Source organism: Thamnophis elegans, chromosome 3, assembly GCF_009769535.1.
Source record: "Thamnophis elegans isolate rThaEle1 chromosome 3, rThaEle1.pri, whole genome shotgun sequence".
Taxonomy (NCBI): domain Eukaryota; kingdom Metazoa; phylum Chordata; class Lepidosauria; order Squamata; family Colubridae; genus Thamnophis; species Thamnophis elegans.
Window position 1 is genome coordinate 71,333,900 of NC_045543.1, and position 20,586 is coordinate 71,354,485.

The following is a 20,586-nucleotide window of genomic DNA, read 5'->3' on the forward strand; positions in this document are numbered from 1 at the left end:
CACTAGTAGGGACTCACACCCGGCAAGCTCCGGAGCAGGGATCCTACGAGGTGCTAAAGACTCCCGGACTACAATAGCCACACCGCCACCCCTTCCCTGGCCTCTCGGCTGATGAAGCACCTGAAATCCTTCTGGGCACATCTCTACAAGGGGGACTCCTCCCTCCGTGCCCAGCCATGTCTCAGTAATACATGCCAGGTCTGCCCCCTCGTCTACAATCAAGTCCCGGACGAGGGGAGCCTTATGAACAACAGACCTGGCATTTAGCGACAGCAGCCTGAGACCAGGGTCCTGATTGCTCGCGCCATCTGACCTTGGAGTGGGACTCATAGGGCCAGAAGGAGGGATCTCTGCGATATAGCGAACCCTCCTTCCCCGGTAATGGCCAGCCCTAAAGTCCCCGCCATATCTGCCTCTCCCTGTTATGACCGCAATGCTCCGACTCTCTCCTGTGGGTGTAATTCCCCCAACCACCCCAATGACCCCCGCATGCCCCGCCAGGTCCTCCGAATCAGACATACTCAGACACTCACACAAACAGTCCCCACAATATAGTTAAAAACACAGAAAAAATACAGCAATAATAATACTAAAAGTGGGTCTTTCATACTAACACATTCAATCCCATACACTCAACATACCCGATTAAAATTGCGCAAACACAGAGTTTAAATTATGAGTTCCGGAAGAGCCAACCTCCCTTCCTCCAAGTTCCAGAAAGATCCAAGGCCAAGGTCCAAGGTCCGTATTATGTAGGATGGTTGTAGATGGAGGGGGGGCAAAGCGCAAGCCCCAGATATTAACAAGCACCAGCTTTGCAGTCTCACACCCTCCAAGTCAAGATAAAGCGTAGAGTAATCATCAATAACGGTCCATAGGAGATATAAGGATGATATGCAGGGGGATATCTTATCCTCCCCCTCTCCTAAAGTCCTGGGAGGGCCAAAGTCTAGATGTCTAAAGTCTAAAAATGGCTGGAACCAGTTGAAAGGGGGAAGGGGAGGGTGCCAGCTTGGTGCCCAGTTTTTAAAACGCCAAGTCCCTGTCCCTGAAGCTGCCATCCTCTATCACTCCTTTCCCCAAACCGAATGCACCATAAGTATGTACACCATAAGGTGTCAAATGTTAAAACAGGTGGTCGCTGCTCACATTAGGTGTTCCAGGGCAGCAGTGGTAGCAAGCGGTGGAGAAGGGCGGCTGTTCCAGGCCAATGCCGATGGTCGCAGGCCAGGCAGTGAAAAACTCATGTTGAATGAAAAAACAGGGAAATAGGCAGGCAAGGCTCCGCAGCAGCAGGGGCAGGCAGGGAAAGAAATTGTCCGACACACGGGAGGATAAGAGGAGAGGCTACAACGGCGAGAGAGGTAGGCACCACAGTACAAGATAGGGGAGGGGCGGGCGTTCAGGCGAGCTATGATGGTGGTGGCTAGATCGCCGCTCAATTCGCTCACCCAAGCCACGATAGTTTCCCCTCCTCTTTAGGGCAATGGAAGATGGTAGTAGTAATAAAAGATGGTAACAGCCAATTATAAATCCCCAAGCTCACCGCTCCTTTTTTCTAGGCTGTAGATGAAAATCCAGGGTTCCTCTCCAGGCCCACACTGCTTAAATCTAAAAAGAACAGCGGGGGAGTTCCATTCGTGAGAGCGAAAAGCTCAGGCAGCCATTTTTCATCCAATTCCCGCTGCCGCCGCTCCGCTGCTCTAGGGCGACTTCCAGGACCAGGGCTCGCAGATAAAGTTAGTGGGCTCACCAGGTCGGGCAGACGACAACCGGGGCACCCAGGGGCACCCAGGTATCCAAGATGATAGAAAGACGCCGACCGTCCGTGCGTTGCCGCCGTCGCCATCGCCGCCCTCGCGCAGCTAGATGGTTCAAGCTGCTAGACGCTGTGAAGGCTAAAAACAAGCCTTCGGGAGCGATGTTTTCCAAAATTCCTTCTGGTCCTTCAGTTCTAGAGATCTTAAGCTCACCCAGAGGCTCTTTCCGAAAACTTTGCGGACTGTTTGGAAGGCTTCTCAGTACTTTTTCGCCAGATTACAGAGAGCGAAAAAGTCCGGTCGCCATTCCAAACCCGCACATGCGCATCTGGACCAGGTGTTTTATTGTTTTTTGTTTTTGAATGGCCTTTTTCAGTTCCTCTTGTGTAATTTCCTTATCCAGCATCTCTCTCATCTCCTCCGGCAAGACTGGAAGTTTCTGCTTTATTAGGTAATTTCTGATGTCTTGTTCACTGATTTTGTCCGGTTCGTATAGTTTCTTATAGTAGTTCTGTACAATCTTTTTCTTTTCCCCTATTTCCTGTTTCAAGTTCCCCTCCTCGTCACTCAATTGTTTAATAGTTCTTTTAACCTCATCTTTTCTTATTTTGTGGGCCAGCCATCTCCCAGTCTTATTTGCCTGTTCAAAATAGTTCTGCTTCATTCTCTTAATGTTTTGTGCTACTTCCTCTTGAGAGATCAAATTTATTTGGTGTTTAATTAACTCTCCTTTTTCCCTGTATCTAGTATTGTCTGGGTCTTTCTGAATCAGCAGTTCTGTCTCTCTTAATTCTTTGTTCAATGTATTAAGTTTTCCCCTATACATTTTGTTTCTTCTTGTTATATAGGCTATTGATATTCCCCTCACGACTGCCTTCATCGTATCCCAAACATAACAGATGCTTTGATTTCGACTGGTTTGTCTCTCTGCTCCTTCCTATGCGGTCGCCATAGGTTTGTCTCTCTGCTCCTTCTTATGCGGTCGCCATCGCTCCGGTCCTAACCAAATGGCAGGATAGATCCTTGTCCGTTTAGTGGGTTTCTCCTACCCGCTGGGGGATTTGCCTTATCACCCCAGCATCAATTGCATACTTTGCATTGTTGGTGCTGGTCCCGTTGTTCCTGCCATCGTTCCACCTTTCTCCAGCCCCCATGCACTCTCAAATAGATAGATAGATAGATAGATAGATAGATAGATAGATAGATATTTTATTTGTATGCCGCCCTTTTCCCTGGGGGGACTCAGGGTGGCTCACAGCTCAGGGGGAGGGAGGACAAACCATGTTAAACACATAAAACAATACATTGTTAAAAGTACAACATTCATACAATTCGGGTGGGGTCAATATCTTTAACCCCAGGCCTGTCGGGACAGCCAGGTTTTAAGGGCTGTGCGGAAGGTCTGGACGGTGGTGAGGGTACGAATCTCCACGGGGAGTTCGTTCCATAGGGTCAGAGCAGCCACCGAGAAGGCTCTCCTCCGCGTGGTTGCCAGTCGACATTTACCGGCTGATGGAAGTCGGAGGAGGCCTAATCTATGTGATCTAATTGGTCGAGTGGAGGTAATTGGCAGTAGGCGGTCTCTCAAGTACCCAGATCCAATACCATGCAGGGCTTTGTAGGTGATAAGTAGCACCTTGAAGCGTACCCGGAGATCGACAGGTAGCCAGCACAGCTCGCGGAGGATAGGTGTTGTGTGGGTGAAACGAGGTGCACCCACGATCGCTCGCGCGGCCGCATTCTGGACTAGCTGAAGTCGCCGAATACTCTTCAAGGGCAGCCCCAGGTAGAGCACATTGCAGTACTACAGCCTAGAGGTCACAAGGGCACGAGTGACTGTTGTGAGAGCCTCCCGGTTCAGGTAGAGCCGCAACTGGTGCACCAGGCGAACCGGGGCAAATGCCCCCCTGGTCACAGCTGACAAGTGGTGTTCAAAAGTCAGCTGTGGGTCCAGGAGGACTCCCAAGTTGCGGACCCTGTCTGAGGGGCGTAGTATTTGACCCCCCAGCCTGAGAGATGGATCACTTGCCAAATTAGTGGGAGGGAAGCACAGCAGCCACTCGGTCTTATCTGGATTGAGCACAAGTTTGTTAACCCTCATCCAGTCTTTAACAGCCTCAAGGCCTTGGCTCATCACGTCCACCGCTTCATTGAGTTGGCACGGGGTGGACAGATACAACTGTGTATCGTGCGCATACTGGTGGTTGTGGATCAATTGATCTTTGATTTGAGGAGGGGGTTGTTGCTGAAATCATATTGGGTGTAGTTTTTTTCACTAACTTTACTGAAGTTGCCATTTTTATCCTTGCCCACAATTGCATTTAAATTCTACTTTACTTCTACTTTATCAGCAATATCAATGGTATCAATAATTATAAATCTCAATATTTAACAATAATTAACCTTCCTTAATATCACATTTCAATACCTAAACTGTGGCCAATTCCTTCAAGTTATTGAGGCTGTCAATTCCAACTCAGCGTCTATGCTCTTCTTTGGGTTGTCAATAGTAACAGATGCTTTGATTTCGACTGGTTTGTCTCTCTGCTCCTTCCTATGCGGTCGCCATAGGTTTGTCTCTCTGCTCCTTCTTATGCGGTCGCCATCGCTCCGGTCCTAACCAAATGGCAGGATAGATCCTTGTCCGTTTAATGGGTTTCTCCTACCCGCTGGGGGATTTGCCTTATCACCCCAGCATCAATTGCATACTTTGCATTGTTGGTGCTGGTCCCGTTGTTCCTGCCATCGTTCCACCTTTCTCCAGCCCCCATGCACCCTCAATTGATCTTTGATTTGAGGAGGGGGTTGTTGCTGAAATTATATTGGGTGTAGTTTTTTTCACTAACTTTACTGAAGTTGCCATTTTTATCCTTGCCCACAATTGCATTTAAATTCTACTTTACTTCTACTTTATCAGCAATATCAATGGTATCAATAATTATATATCTCAATATTTAACAATAATTAACCTTCCTTAATATCACGTTTCAATATCTAAACTGTGGCCAATTCCTTCAAGTTATTGAGGCTGTCAATTCCAACTCAGCGTCTATGCTCCCACTTCTTTTCGGCAAAAATCTGAACTGCAAAAAAAAATCCCCTTCCCAGAGCCTCTTTCTTTCCAGCTCACCCTCTCTGCCAATTTTGCATTGTCCTCCTCTTTATTTATTTATTTATTTATTTATTATTTTTATTTATAAAATGTATATGCCGCCCAATCCCGAAGGACTCCAGGCGGCTTACAAAAAAGGGAGAAAAAAAGACATTAACGAAGACATAACAAAAGAACACGGTTTAAAATAGCAACACGTCATACATTCCTTCTAATCGGGGCTCGACCTCAACAGTGAGGTCAACAGCCCCAGGCCTGCCGGAACAGGCAATTTTTTACAGCTTTCCTGAAGGCCATGAGTGTGGGTATGGTCCGGATCTCTGGGGGTAGCTGATTCCAAAGAGTCAGAGCAGCCACAGAGAAGGCTCTCCTCTGGGGGCCTGCCAGCTGACACGTCTGGCTGACGGCATCTGAAGGAGGCCCAATCTGGGGGATCTTACTGGCCGCTGGGAGGTATACGGCAATAGGCGGTCTCGAAGGTACTCTGGCCCTAAGTCATGTAGGGCTCTTCTTTGGGTTGTCAATAGTAACAGATGTCTTGATTTCAACTGGTTTCTCTCTCTGCTCCTTCTTATGCGGTCGCCATCGCACTGGTCCTAACCATATGGCAGGATAGATCCTTGTCCATTTAGTGGGTTTCTCCTACCCGCTTGGGGATTTGCCTTTCACCCCAGCGTCTTCAGAGTTTTCCTCTTAATCTTCTGGTCTGTTCAGGATCCACAGCACTCAGAAATGAACCCTAATGAAGAAGTTATAGTTAGAGGTTAGGAGAGCTCCCGTTCCTCAGCTCCAAGCACGATAACGTCACCATAGGATGCCCTCTAGTTTTTCTTATTGCCTTAGAACTAAAGAATTGAGATGGTCTGCAGTGTAAACTACAGTAAGAGAATTGATAGGAAGTAAGCACCCCATAAAAATAGAGCAGTCAATACAGACAAGGTCCCAGCAATATGAATGGCACCTGGCAGCAGAAACTCAAGCAATAAGTATACAGCTGCAGTACTCCTAGAAATCAGCAGTCATCTGAATGCAGCATCCAGCAGAAAATTGTCCCAGGGTGTCCTGCAGTCCCAGCAACCACACCTACTTTTTGCCCTACGGCTCTTGATACCCATGGAAATACTCATAGGTCTTTTTGGCCTTGTTGGGTAGTCATATGGCCTGGAAAACACCTCCTTGGGCAATGCTAATTTTGCCCACTAACTTATTTGGCCCCTCAAAACTTCCTCAAAAGCAGACAAGACCACAGCTTGAATGTTGCGCTGTGCCTGAACCTGGAACAATAAACTTATCAATGAATGAGAAATCTGGGTTTCTCAGAAGCGAGTCTCAGAAATCTATTGCTGTGATACTCTGTGGCCAAACTGGGAAACTATTTATTTATGAAATTTATTTGCCGCCCATCTTGGCACAAGACATCTCTGGGCAGCTTACCACATTACAAGCAGTGAAACTATAACATTAAGAATACAAAATTATAATTAAAAGAATACAAAATTATAAATAAAGATAGGACAGAAGGGGGTAAGATGGGGTGGTTGGATCTACTGCCATCAACTACTTCTAGTGTGATTCTCTCCCCCTCTCCCACTGGAAGCCCAGGCCAGTTGGCAGAGCCAATTACTTCAGGCTCTTGAGGAAGGTCAGGAGGATAGGAGCCAATCTCACTTCAGGCAGCAATATGTTCCACAATGTCAGGGCCACAGCAGAGAAGGTTCTTCTCTTGCACCCTGCAGCTGGAATTCTTTGACTGACAGAATATCTCTGAGCTGTGGTGGCACAGTGGTTAGAGTGCAGTACTGCAGGCTACTTCTGCTGACTGCTGTCTGACTTCACTTTGGCAGCTTGATTCTCACCAGGCTCAAGGTTGACTCAGCTTTCCATCCTTCTGAGGTGGGTAAAATGAGGACCCAGAATGTTGGGGCAATATGCTGATTCTGTAAACCACCTAGAGAGGGCTGTACAGCACTGTGAAGTGGTATATAAGTCTAAGTGCTATTGCTTTTGCTACATCCAAGATACAAAGGATCTTAGAGCTACTCATGGCCTGGGATCAGCCTGGATAAAGTTCTCCTAACCAGGCACCAGCTGCTAGGGTGGAGAGCTTGAGAGGGGTCTTCCAAGGTATGGTATTGACCGAGAGTCATATGGACACCCATAAAAAATAATTCTAAATGATTTTGTTAGAAGAATGATTTGGGGTTCCAACTTGAGCTGGGGTTGCACATGAACAAATCAAAATGAAATCTGCTGTAAGGAAAGGGTATTTATTTATTCCCAAAAGCAAAGAAGTTTGCTCTTGGGGTTAGGCTACAGAGAAAATGGGGTACAGAGAGTTTGTTTTATAGGAGGACTGGTCCTTGGTACGAGCTTGGGGAGAACAGCACTATGTATATGTGCTGGTTCTAATGTGTACCTCTGTCAAGAGATCAATCTTAGTTGTTCTTCCTGGTGTCTGTCGGCTTACTGTTATGTATCTGGGTGTCTAGGCATTCTATTTGTGGGTTTGGGAAAGTGTGACTGAACAGGTTCTTTGTCTGCTTAATTGCTCTTGCCAAGTACTTGGTTTGGCTATTGCCAATTGTTAGCTTAGCAGAAGTGCAAGCTAGCAATATATTGTTACAATGTATTTCCCATAGTTTCCAGTCTCAGTGGATCATGGATTTGTGTTAATGGTTAAGGGACAGCTGAGACAGTGAGAGAAATAAAAGTTAATTTGGAATAAAGAGTCTCCTATGATTATTATGGATTATTAAAATAAAATTCTTTCCAGAGTCAAAAGTATGGAATTCACTGTGAGCTGTGTAGTAGAAAGCAAACAAGTTAACTCAAGTTGAGCATAACAAATACATACTTCTAAATGACCTCAAAGTCCTTCAGAGAATTGACTTTGGAGGTGGCATGCCTGCTGAGTTTATGAAGGATCAAATACCATGATGATCACACCAGTGCAATTCAGTCTGTATTCATGTTTCTCAATTTCTCTCTAGATACCGACAAATATAAACACTTCATTTGCACTACCGTCAGTTAACTACTAGGACCTTTATAAGTACCAATTATCGGCATCTTCATTGTTTCCAAGAAACATCATTGAATACTGAATTGGAAAGCATCACATGCAATGTCAAACTGACATCAGATACCTGCCCATCTGGCAGGAAAAATGTTGGTCTTGTGTTCCTCCTTTTTAGAGAGGAAATTAATTGTTAGTTTTATTATGAAAATGCCTTAGATACAGGTTTGAATCTAAATTTATTCCTTTTCAGCTCAGATCTATGTTGTTATTTCTTCCTCTTTCAGAAGGATGAATATAATTATACTGCTACTAAGAGAGACCTCTTGGTTTAGATATTATTTCCACTCAGCAATTTGACATTGTCCCAATATATAAAAACAAAGTTCTAAAACGTTAAATAATTAAATAACCAATTTCATTGTATTTAAATACAATAACAATAAAGATTATACTTAAGTTGGCATTGCATGTATGTAACTATTTACTCATTCACCAGGTTTATTGCTATATACAGTAGGTATTCTACATATATACTCTCATCTACACACAAAAATGAATTTTATTATAAAACGTTGCAAGTTACAATTATTTTTCCCCAGCAGTGTTTGGATTTATATCAGGAAATATCTGGGCTAAGATGACTAATTTCTCTGTTATGCATTTTGCATCTTTAATGGAATGATGTTCAGCAATAATAAGTCAACATTTTGCCAAACTTACAGCTTCTCTCAATTAAAGAGATGAACAAGCACAAAAAATTCAATACTACAATGATAGCCCATAGACATATACGATTGATTATTATTTCATTTTATTAGACGTTTCGGACATGTTTCCAGGTTTGTCCATCTTAGACAAATACAGAGAATTAATAACTGGCTAAAAGTAGACTCAATTATTGATGGCTTTTACATCAAAGGGCTTTTACGTATATTGGAATCACTCTGTGCCACTGGAAAAGTCTTTATAAGGTGTTTCGAGGTGGCAGGTAACTTTATATATCAGTGGTTATACTGTAAGCTTTTTCTTGTGGATTATGCCATGCCACGCCACCCCTATCTGCAATACACTGCAATATTTTGAAAGCCTATTTTTCTGCTAGATAACTTATTTATTTATCAAATTTAGAAACCACCCATCTCCCTCACCAAGGGACTCTGGGCAGTATAACAAGCACAGGTCGTCCTCAACTTATGACCACAATTGAGCCTGAAACTTCTGTTGTTAAGTGAGATGTTTATTAAGTGACTTTTGCCCCATTTTACGACTTTTCTTGCCACAGTTTTTAAGTGAATCACTACAGTTAATAAGTTAGTAACCTGGTTGTTAAGTGAATCTGGCTTCCCCATTGACTTGGCTTGTCAGAAGGTTGCAAAAGGGGATCGCATGACCTTGGGTTTACAGCGACTGTCACAAGTGTGAACCAGTTGCCAAGCATTTGAATTTTGATCATATAATCATGGGGCTGCTACAAAGGTGGGAAGTGTGAAAAGTGGTCATAAGTCACTTTTTTCAGTGTGATTATAAATGAACTGTTGTAAGTCAAGAACCTATAAAATGTTAAAACTTAAAAATTGTTTATAAAGTGTAAATAAGAGGCAAGGATAGTTGGCATTCACCATTAAAAGTTAATTAAAAAGTGTAAGGAAAGAGCTTTTGAGGGACTAACTAGCCCCATAACTGTGTGTCCCAAAGCAAGACATCAGAGCCAGTTCTTTAGGGATTTTTGTAAGGCCAGGAGAATGCAGGCCCATCTTGTTCTGACCCAGGCTTCCTTGAAAAACAAGAAGCAGAGTCTTGGTTCCAGCAAAACCCCTTTTTTTTACACAACTGTGAATTCCTTTCATTCACGGTCCGCAAGGCTTAGCAAACAGTCTTTCAGAGGAATTTTTATCAACACGAACCTTATCTCATTTGGAGAGCTGCCAAATAACTAGTTTCCAAATGCAGGGCAAGGCAAAACTTGGCACAGAGTCTCTTATAGTCTCAAACAGAACTTTCCACTCTTGAACCAACCGAATGAACAAATTGTTTCCTGTAAAAGCCCACTTCCCTTTCGCTCTTTTGTTTCCTATGGGAGGGGCCAATCACCTTCAAGATGTGGCTTTACTCCTAAGTCGACCCTGCTTTCTTATTTGTTCACACTGGGGACAGGCTCCAGCTGTTCCTCTGCCTCACTGCTGTCTAGCTCCCTCTCTGCCTCCAGTGCAAAGCCCTCATCTGAGCTTTCCTCAGTGCCCAGGACTGGGCCATGTTTTTCCCTAACCTCCTCATTATCCAACTCTGCTGCCAGCTTTGCTGGCTGCTGGTGGGCCACAACAATCTTCTCCTCTGGGGGTGAGGGGAGAAGGTTTAAAGAGCGAAGGCAACAGCCCAATTGGAATTCTTTAATTGACAGGCTCTGCAACATGATTTGTGTGATGCTGCAAGAGTGAGAGAACCCAAGAATGGATTTGATTGACAACTGAACTTGAGCAGCTTACATTATGCATTTGTTATCTAATTTAATGCAATTTATTTATTAAATTTTTACACCACCCATCTCCTTTATAAGGTAACTCTGGGAAGCTTACAAGTGATAAAACAAGTACAAGTGATTAAAACTGTAACACATTCAAACCACACAGATTAAAATATTATTAAAAACTGTATCAGAACTGAAACTAACAGATGGGTTGGATGAGGATGAGACCTTATCCGACCCATCTCTTAGCTTATCCTATCAGCCACCTTCAGTGGTGGGTGCCCCCTCGGGGCTCCAGGCCAACTGGCAAAGCCAGGTTTTGATATCCTTCCAAAAGGCTAAAAGGAAAGGGGAAAATCTCATCTACAGTGGAAGAATATTCCACAGGATGGGGCCACAGGAGAAAAGGATCTTCTCCTTGACCCCACCTGCTTCAATTCTTTAGCAGATGGGATCCGAGGCAGGCTTCTTCTGCTGGGATAAGTGGAGCTGGCTTACATTTATTTCCCTTGTTCTCCACAAACTTATTAGTTATAGAATCACAAATCCTTATCTATTTTTGTATTTTAGATTCTGCAGGTAGTACCTATCTCAGATTCCTTCACTTGATCTCTGGATCTGCACCATGCCCTTGGGCTCCCAAACTGATTTCCTCTGCTCACAAATTTCAAAATTTTTATATTGTGCTTTGAGCTATTTGAGACTTATGGGTTTAGAGGTGGCCCTGCAGCAATTCCTGTACTCCCTCATTATTCAGATGGCTGAAAATATATGAACTTTTGACCAGTTCTATGATATTTGTGTTCAGGACAAACACAGACCATTGTAAGTTTCGGGAATATTGAGGGGGATGGGAAAATTAGACCATGTACAATTGCCCTTACTAATATAGAACTATTTCTATATAACACAAAGCCTTTGCAGAACAAAATGAATTAAGACTTGGTAGTTTCTTATTTAAAATTATGATTGCTCAAAAAGCTATGGATCATAAACAAACTTAAAATTGAAATTAAGCAGGCTTTCAGGGAATCTTATAATTTTAGGGTTGAAAGAGATCTTGGTATTCTAATCCTAAAGCAGGAATCTTCATTTCATCCCATCCAATTGGTTGTTAAATTTTTGTTTGAAAACCTCAAGTGGCCATGATTCCAAGAGGAAAGCTCTTTCACTGTTTTAATAGATCCCACACCAAACAATTATTTCTTGTTTCCAGTTTGGATATGATTCTTATAAAATGTTTGCCCATTGGTTCTTATCTTATCCTCAGCCACTATGAAAAATAATCCCATGCTTTCTTCCTGGTGAGCAAATGTAATCTGGGGCTAACTCAGATAACTTTCCAGTATGCTAATTTCCAAAACAATTAGATTATAATCACAGAGAGGACAAGACTGAATAAGAAAAATCATATCGTAATGCTGAATAGTCAGTTTCATTTGTTTATTGGACTTATTTACTTCATTTAAGGAAATTTCTTTACCTATTCTTTTTCTTAGATTTTCAGTAAGACAAATAATGCAACAGATGCCTGTGTGAAATTGAAGAAATTATCATTGGGAGAACTTAAGTCATTTCTATTTTGTTTAATTGTTTTATGGTGGTTACAACAATAATTCTTATTTTTATTACATGCACTCATCTGTCCCATTTTAAAAAAGTAGAAAGGATAAAGAATCATATAAAGTAACCTTCTGCAAGATTACAGGCTCAGTCTTTCATCTACAAATGACTTACTTTCAAAGTAGAATCTTTTCTTCCCTATATTTTGAGACTTTCATCAGAACTTCTTGAGTTTATGAATCACAAAAATTGTGTGTTTGTGCATTGAAACTTTTAATTAAAGGCTTAAATACTAATGTGAATACATCTGAGGATTGCACAAAGTCTGCATACGGCTTCTAAAAGCTAGCTCACAAACCTAAGAGATTTTCACATCTACTGGACCACTCCAACTAGGTTAACTAAAATAATGACATCTTCATTTGAGACACGGTTAAGACACGGTTGGGATCTAATAGCCATATGCATTTTTTTCATACAAGGAGTGGATATTTTAGGGGTTCTCCCATGAAAAGCTACTGGGCAGTTGCTGCAATGGGAATGAAATTCTCTCTCCCTCTCCCTTCCCCCTCTCTCTCCCTTCTCTCTCATTTCTCTATCTATCTTTGGATAGACAGGATTTCAATCAAATATATTTTTTTTACTACCGGTTCTGTGGATGTGGCTCGGTAGGTGTGGCATGGCTTGGTCCACATGGCAGGGGAAGGATACTGCAAAATCCCCATTTCCTCCCAATCAGCCGGGACTCAGAAAGCACAGAATAGATGGGGGCAGGGACAATCAGAGGTGGTATTTACCTGTTCTCCAAAATTTCCACTACTGGTTCTTCAGAACTGGTGAGAACCTGCTGAATACCATATCTCCATATGGCAGAAGCACTCTGGGTTCCAGCATTGAAGGCATACCTGGTCTACATCTACAGAACCTTCACATACAAAAATGCTGATATTTCCCAAGGTTTCCCATACAAACTTCAGGCTGGAGCAGCAAAACATGCAAGACTAGATAATAGTTAGTTTCAGATGCTATTTATATATATGTTTATGGAACAGTGCCTGAACCCTGAAAATCTTGCTGACCACTAATGTAAGACATCATAGTGGAGGATAAAATCTGATTCAGGAGAAAGATCTATTTTTGCAATAAGAATGTGAGTGGCAAAAGTCACAGTTGTGTCACCCTGATCCTTCATGCCTGACACTGTTCCAGTTCAGAAGATTTATTGCTCAAGCATATACACAAGAAGCTAACATACAATATGAAATTGGTGCCAGATAAGGATCAATAGAATTTAAAAGAGATTGGATTTACACCATTTATGGAAATGTAACAGCTCTAGGCTAATGAGTCACTTAATTCATCCCCCTAGGTCTGCCTTCTCCTATATTGTGAGCTTCCATGGTAGATGTGCTTTGAAGTCTCCAACATCTTAATCAATACACCACCCTTGTCCCCCCCCCCCCACATAATCAAATACAATTTGCAAATGATATACATTATTTTCCAAACTCCATTTTCAAGTTGCTTTCTGAATATATTAGATATGGCATGATGGACTATGATTTTTGGCTTTCTACATAACACAGTGTATTGTAACTTAGGTTTTTTCTTTGATGTGCATAGGAGGATTCTAACACACAAACCTCTAAGAGGTGCCATTGATTTATTTGGAATGGCAGCTGTTTTAGCTCTCTGTTGCATTGACCAGTTTCCATTTGCTGTTCAAGGCTTTTATATGCCAAATGCAGATACATAAATCTATGTTCTCCAAACTACTTAATAGATATTCCTAGAAAAACAACAAGCAGGATGAAATGAATAATTTATGTGGCGTACAAAGAAAACATAGCCCCAATATGGATTTTTGTTAAAAACAAAAACAGGAAAAAGAGTTGAATTGAAGCAGTTTATAATTCTCTTGCATTAGTAACTCTCAAACTGGGACACAGAATGGAAATTTCTTAAGCACACACAATGATTGACAGACTCCATGGCTGCACAGCTCTTTTAAACATCCTATTTTGTTGCATTTTAGAGGATAAAGCAACAATCAAACCAGAAACATCCTGTAATGAAAAATGGTTCATAACCTCCAAAAAGTGCAAGTTATTTATTTTAATCTGGATAATATGAAAGATTTCATCCAGAGAACTTGGTGAGTTAAAAATCACTGAATTTCTCGGATCCCATCATCTAGTCCAGTGATCCTCAACCTTTGCAGCTTGGTGGCCTGGCTGAGGGGGGGGACTCCAGGACTGGCCCATGTTCCTCCCCAACCTCCTCACTCTCTGAGTCTACCATCAGCTTTGCTGGCAACTGGGGGGGGGGGCACAACACAACCAATAGAGCTCTTATTCCCCCTTTCTTTTAAGAAAAGATAAGGTGGTAATGCTAAAACAAGCCGCCATCAGATGGCATCTACCCCCAAAAAAACCCTTCCTGAGGACAATAGCAGTTATCAGAAGTTCTAGCTGCTGTTTCTGTTGCTGCCACAGGAACTCTTAAAGAACTATTTTCCTATTCTTTATTGCCTTCATCGTGGCACGACAAAACCGCAAAGCCCTTATCCGCGGAGACCTAAGCGCGTCGCTAAAGCCGCGCCGTCATCGCCGCGCGTCATCACCGCCATGACAACAGCGCAGCAACAGAAGGGCGCTTTAAAATGGCGCCGTGGCAGAAAGCCGATTTCAATTAAGGTAAGGGTTAGGATTAGGTTTAGGGGTTTGTTTTAGGGTTTGTTTTAGGGTTAGGTTTAGGGTTAGGTTTAGGGTTAGGGTTAGGTTTAGGGTTAGGGTTAGGGTTAGGTTTAGGGTACTGAGTGCTTGGGAATGCACGGATTTGCCCTCCGCGATTATGTCATCGCGGTAGGGTCGCGTTTTTCCTTAGCGCTTCAAATGGCGCGAATTAGTCTTTGCGCTTATGTCTCCGCGGATAAGGGCTTCGCGGATTTGTGGTGGAACCGCCTTCATCCCCCCCTCCACTCTCATATATTAGTCACTATGATATTGGTTTTATATTTTGAGGTATTCCCTAACTATTCTGGATGAATCTTGACTGGTCATTCTGGAAGGAACCATGCCTTTAATTCAGGGTGGTCTGGGCAAATTAGATGATTGTAAAGAACAGCTTCTCCTCCTAATTCACTTTATAGGCCTTTACGTGTAGATTAATATTTCTCAACCTCAGCAACTTTTAAGAGATATGGACGTCAACTTGTAGATTTCTTCAGTCTCTTAAAGTTGCAATAGAGACTGGGAACACAGGGTGGCTTTTCTGACTGGTATAAGTGAGTCAGATGGTAGCTTCTGGGCAGTGAGTTTTTGGAATGTAGCCTGAGATGGTGCCAGCTGTTCTTTACTCATGCATCTGCCTACAATGTTGCTTCCAGCCAGATTTTCTATGTATTGGGAGGAATTGAGTACATTCCTGACTTGTGTGACCTGGCAGGGCAAACAAAACTATCATTTGGCCCGACGTGCATGACTGAATTCTATTTAATCATGAATTCTACTTGGCATAAATAATTTCACCACTGTCATTTTCTAGAGTGGTCCAAGTTTTGGCTAGTTCTCAAAGGTATCCTCAATAAGATGTCCTAAAACAGCCAGACATACAACAAACACATGATGGGTTGGAAACATCAAGGCTTGCAATCAAGGAGTTTTGTTATACGTGCCTTTCATTTGTTTTCAAATCAGATAGGAAAAACCTTGAGCTGATACTGACACAGCTGTGCTTTGTTTTAGCTTTATAGGATTGTAAAAGCATCTCCATCAATTAAAAAAAAAGATATTACCCATAATGGGATGTAGTTGTTACTAGATTTTTCAGAAGTAGTTTGCAGTTGCCATCTGCCTTGGGCTGAGGGAGAATGACTGGCCCAAGGTCACACAGCTGTCTTTGGGTCTAGGGGGGGACTAGAACTCAGTCTTCTAGTTCTATAGCCGGGTGCCTTAGCCACTTTAATAAACCTGCTCTCTAGAATAATATTATAATCTACATTATATATTTAAAAAGTGTTTTTCAACGTGAGTATATATTCAGGACTCTAGTTCCCTATTTTATGGGTTTGATGCAAAAAATACTGATGAAAATCTGCAATGTTCCTATCAAACTTGGAATACCTTCCTTTAAAAAAAAAAAACAATTTCTGTACAAAATAAGACATCACTTTAGACCAAATTGTATTAAATTAGGCATGTTTACAGTAAGGTCTACTGTTACATAATCTTCTGCCTTTAGCAAATATATCGATTCCATCTGTGCTTTCAAGTGCTTCTTGCCAAACTCTGAAATCCTCTGAAAATGTATAAAAAGACATTTCAGTGTATGCATAAATAATGAATTACTTCAAACTTGTAACATTTTCCAATGCAATTATTGTCACAATGCTAATTTAGAGGATCATAAACCAAACTGTTTCAGAATATTTAAGAGTCAGCGGCTAACAAGATTTTGGGTGGGTGTGTGCAACACTTTTCCCACATCAAATCTACACATCTCACAATTCTTCTTTCGTGGATTAGTAAGAATTAAAACTGTTTAAAACAATAAAGTAATGACCTTTTGGTCTACAAAAATAAAAACACTCCTGGGCAAAGCTGCTTGAGGCTGAAACATTAGTTCAGGTTGTGGGCAGGAACAAAATATAAATGCAATACAGGTGTTGTACTCAGAATGTTTCTTTTTATAACTACATTCTTTGTCTAAATAGTATTGGTGTGGGACGTGTTATTGATTTCTTGATTCATTCAGGCAGAAAAAGTATGGTTTCCCTCGCCCTGCTTTTAGCCCTTTCATGGGAGAGACAAAATACTCTTTCCTTCTTTTTGGAGGATTCTCTATAACTTTTAGCATATAATGGCATGACAATCAAACACTGATATGTCACAAAGGTATTCTAAAAGTAAAATGTTCAATAGAAGCCGATACTAAAATAAATTAATTTGTGCTACATCAGTGAACACAAATGTAACGTGCAGCTTTACCCAAGAGTATAAAAATGCTTATCAGGGTCGATCTCTTCAGCTTAGCTATTTCTGTTCTACTTAGGGCATAATTTGACCAGAGGTGATGGGAAATACATATAATAGTAGTAATTAGTCTAAGAACTCTGATAAGGTTAGATATAATTGCCAACAATTTAACCGCTAATAATTTCTGTTCAGTTTCAGGCAGACCCATTCAAGTGATGAAAAGAACTAAATGTACTTTTTATGGCATTTGCAAATACATTGGGCAAATATACAATATAAGGCCAGAGAGAGCAAGTTGCAACCATTGATAGAATTCAGCATATTCTGTATATCACCCATTCTGAAAGAATCTTGAGTTGCTTTCCAGGTTTTCCCCATTCCCTTATCTTTCTGATTATATCTTGTCAAGACATGACTGACAAGTAAGCCTTTTGCAACCTAAAACTTTTCCAGAAAGACACTACTGCTTTTCTTGTGGTCCCCATTGTAATATTTATAGCCCCAAAGTGAAAGTATGTCAGGGCAAAAGTAAAAGGCAAGCTTTTTTTTTCTATTTTGCTTTTCTCTTTAATGGGTTATCCCCAAAAAGCTCTCTGTAGCTACAGTCACACTGTCTGACTCATACTATCCTGTTCTTGTCATTTTATAATATCCACCAATTATCTACTTTCTTTAATAATAGTCAATATTCTCATATTCTGGTTTATGTGTCTAGATAGTTTTGTTATTTTTAAAGGCATGTTCATCAAAGAAATATTTTTCTGTTTTGTGGAATCACTGTTCCCTTTATCCATTTAAAACTTTCTTGAATCTCAATCTTGTTAAACTTTCTGCTTTTAAGTCAAATATCCTTTAAGCAGATGTGAGTTCCTACTGGTTAGGACCAGTTTGGCCGAGTAGGTAGACTCGGCCTGCCATGCCCTGAACTGGTTCTATCAGCAGCAGGGCCACCTTGATTTTTGGTTCTGCGCATATGTAGAACAATCTTCATTGCAAAAAATTATTTTTCTCTTTTTCTAATATTGTGCACATGTGCAGACCTTTTTAGGTGCAAATGCGTACACACGTGGAGTGTGCGTTTGGCATGTGCACGAGCGAAGTGATATTTTGTGTGCCAAACCGGCAGTAATGCCGACAGCAACCCCACCCCTGCCTTTAAGACAGTGTCCCCCCCTCTTTTTAACTCCAAAAAGAAGGCAACTCCCTGATTGATTCTGCATAAAGGCTGTACAGAAGCTTTGAGCATGATAGCAATCTCTTGGCTGCAAGCCACTCTACCCACAATTAACTTCAAGGAACTCAGTTCCTATCCAGACATAGTAACTGAAACAATAACAATAGCTACTCAATTTATATCCATAGTGACTATGCAGAACACAAGTGAGTGATTTCTTAATCTCTCCTTTCCAGAGATAATTTTATTGAATTTGTCAGTTGACCACTCATATTCATAATGGTGCTTTTTAAAGATTGGGTGAAAGGAACACAGGAACCATGGATCATGAGAGTAATGATGTTTATTAGTACCAGATGACAAGATGACAAGCGATTCAGAAATCCGTTACAACTGTCCGGTATTTATACCCTCAGGTCACCAACTGTCATTAGAACCTCCAATCACAGGCTGTGCTTCGCCCGACCAATTAGAACGCAGCACAGGCTGTTGCTGGGCTATAACACTCCTTCCCCCCAGTTATTTACATACGTGTCAATTAGCGTGTTATTTGTTTGCATTTTTGTGTTCTTGTGTTCATGTTTAACATTTACAATTTATTTGCATTTTTGTGTTCTTGTGTTTATGTTCAACACCTACAAATTTGTGTTCTCTCCTTCCCCCCAGTTAACCAGACACTCCATCCTCATATTCCTATTTGCATATACACCATTTACATATACACATTTGCATTCCCCCCCATGCTCCTGAATTTGACAGCGGCCAGCAGCGGCAGGGAGGCAGTATAACTTGTAAGTTTGTGTATGCAGAGGCTTTGTGGATTGGCTTTACTTGATCGGCATGCAGGCAGGGTTCCCTGTTGCTGGAAGGATTTAGCTGACAGGATTTCTGCTGACTTTTGCTGCAGAGAATGGTAGGCTTCTGAAATGGCTGTGGAGGCTTCTGTCAAAGGCAGCAGGCAGGCTTTTGAGTGGCCAGAGTTACTCCTTGGGAGGCAGGCAGCTTTGTAATGCAAATGGCCTTGGAAGGCTGGCAGCTGTGGAAAACCCAGGTGGAGCAGTGGTTGGCTCTGGAGGAAGAAAGACTGCAGCGTCTATGTCTATGGCTTCTCGGGAGGCAGTAGAGCAGGCTGGAAAGCTGTATGCTAGAATCAGAGGCTTCTTAGGCAACAGTAACCGTTTATTGCAACACGAACGTTTGCAACAGTAGCTAACAGTAGACCGGATAGACTCTAGAGTTGTGTCTGGTAGATCTTCGTGGCAGAGAGGCAGGCAGACAGGCAGCTTCAGCTATGGTTGAGCCAACACGATTCGTAGCTCGTCCCTGAGCAGAGGCAGCGGCTCCAGCCAAGGTTAAGCGTAGGTTGCCCGTCCCTGTGACTGAAGGAGTCCGTGCCTGTGGATCTACTCAGGTTGGCTTGATCGGAGGCGAAACCTGAGGCAGCGGCAACTGCTGCTGCAGCTCTGACAGGTCTTCAAAGAATTTTCTGTTCGCGTTTGCTTGGTTGCGTTGCGACTGGCTTATTGCTTAGTTTAGTCTTATTCCAGGCTCTGCGGAATCGCAATCCCATCCTCGTCGCCAGTTTTAAAGATTGGGGTGAAAGGAACGCAGGAGCCATGGATCATGAGAGTAATGATGTTTATTAGTACCAGATGACAAGATGACAAGCGATTCAGAAATCCGTTACAACTTTCCGGTATTTATACCCTCAGGTCACCAACTGTCATTAGAACCTCCAATCACAGGCTGTGCTTCGCCCGACCAATTAGAACGCAGCACAGGCTGTTGCTGGGCTATAACAGTGCTGTCCACATTTACAGAGACATGTATCCTGCCATAGCTCCTCATCCAGACACTAATGTTGTCTAGTAATTCTTTTACTTTTTGTATATAGTGATCATAATCATGGTTTGGCCTTTGTCTGCTGGTTGAATGATGTTAAAGTTGTTCCTTAATGGAAGTATGCCCACAAGCAATTTTTTTCCCATTTGTGTGGTTTCTGAAGTGTTTGATGCCTATTATGTGGTACCAATAAAAAAGAATATTTATAGCTTAAGGTTGAAATGAGGATTCCTTGGTGCTCTCTGAGCTTCATTATTTACTTGCAGATGTTTCATTACCCACATGAGGTGACTCTTAAGAATAACAGTTGGAAGGGACTTTGGAAGTCTTTTAGTCCAACCTCCAGCTTAGGAAGGAAACCCTATAACATTTCAGACAAATGGTTATCCAATCTCTTGTTAAAAACTTCCAGTGTTGGAGCATTCACAACTTCTGGAGGCAAATTATTCAATGAAAGTCTGTAGAGTTTCTCAGTGATCCAGGTCATGGCTGTCCCAAAGGTGCATTTTCAGGAGGCAACTGGACTTTCTTGGGGTTTTTTTTTTGAAGACATTTCACTTTTCATCCAAGGAGCTTCTTCAGTTTCCCACAGGTTAGTGGGGAATGGAAGGATTTAGATTCCTGGCAGACAGCTGGTCATTTGCATTCTTTTAGAGAGTCTTTGAAGCACTTGGAT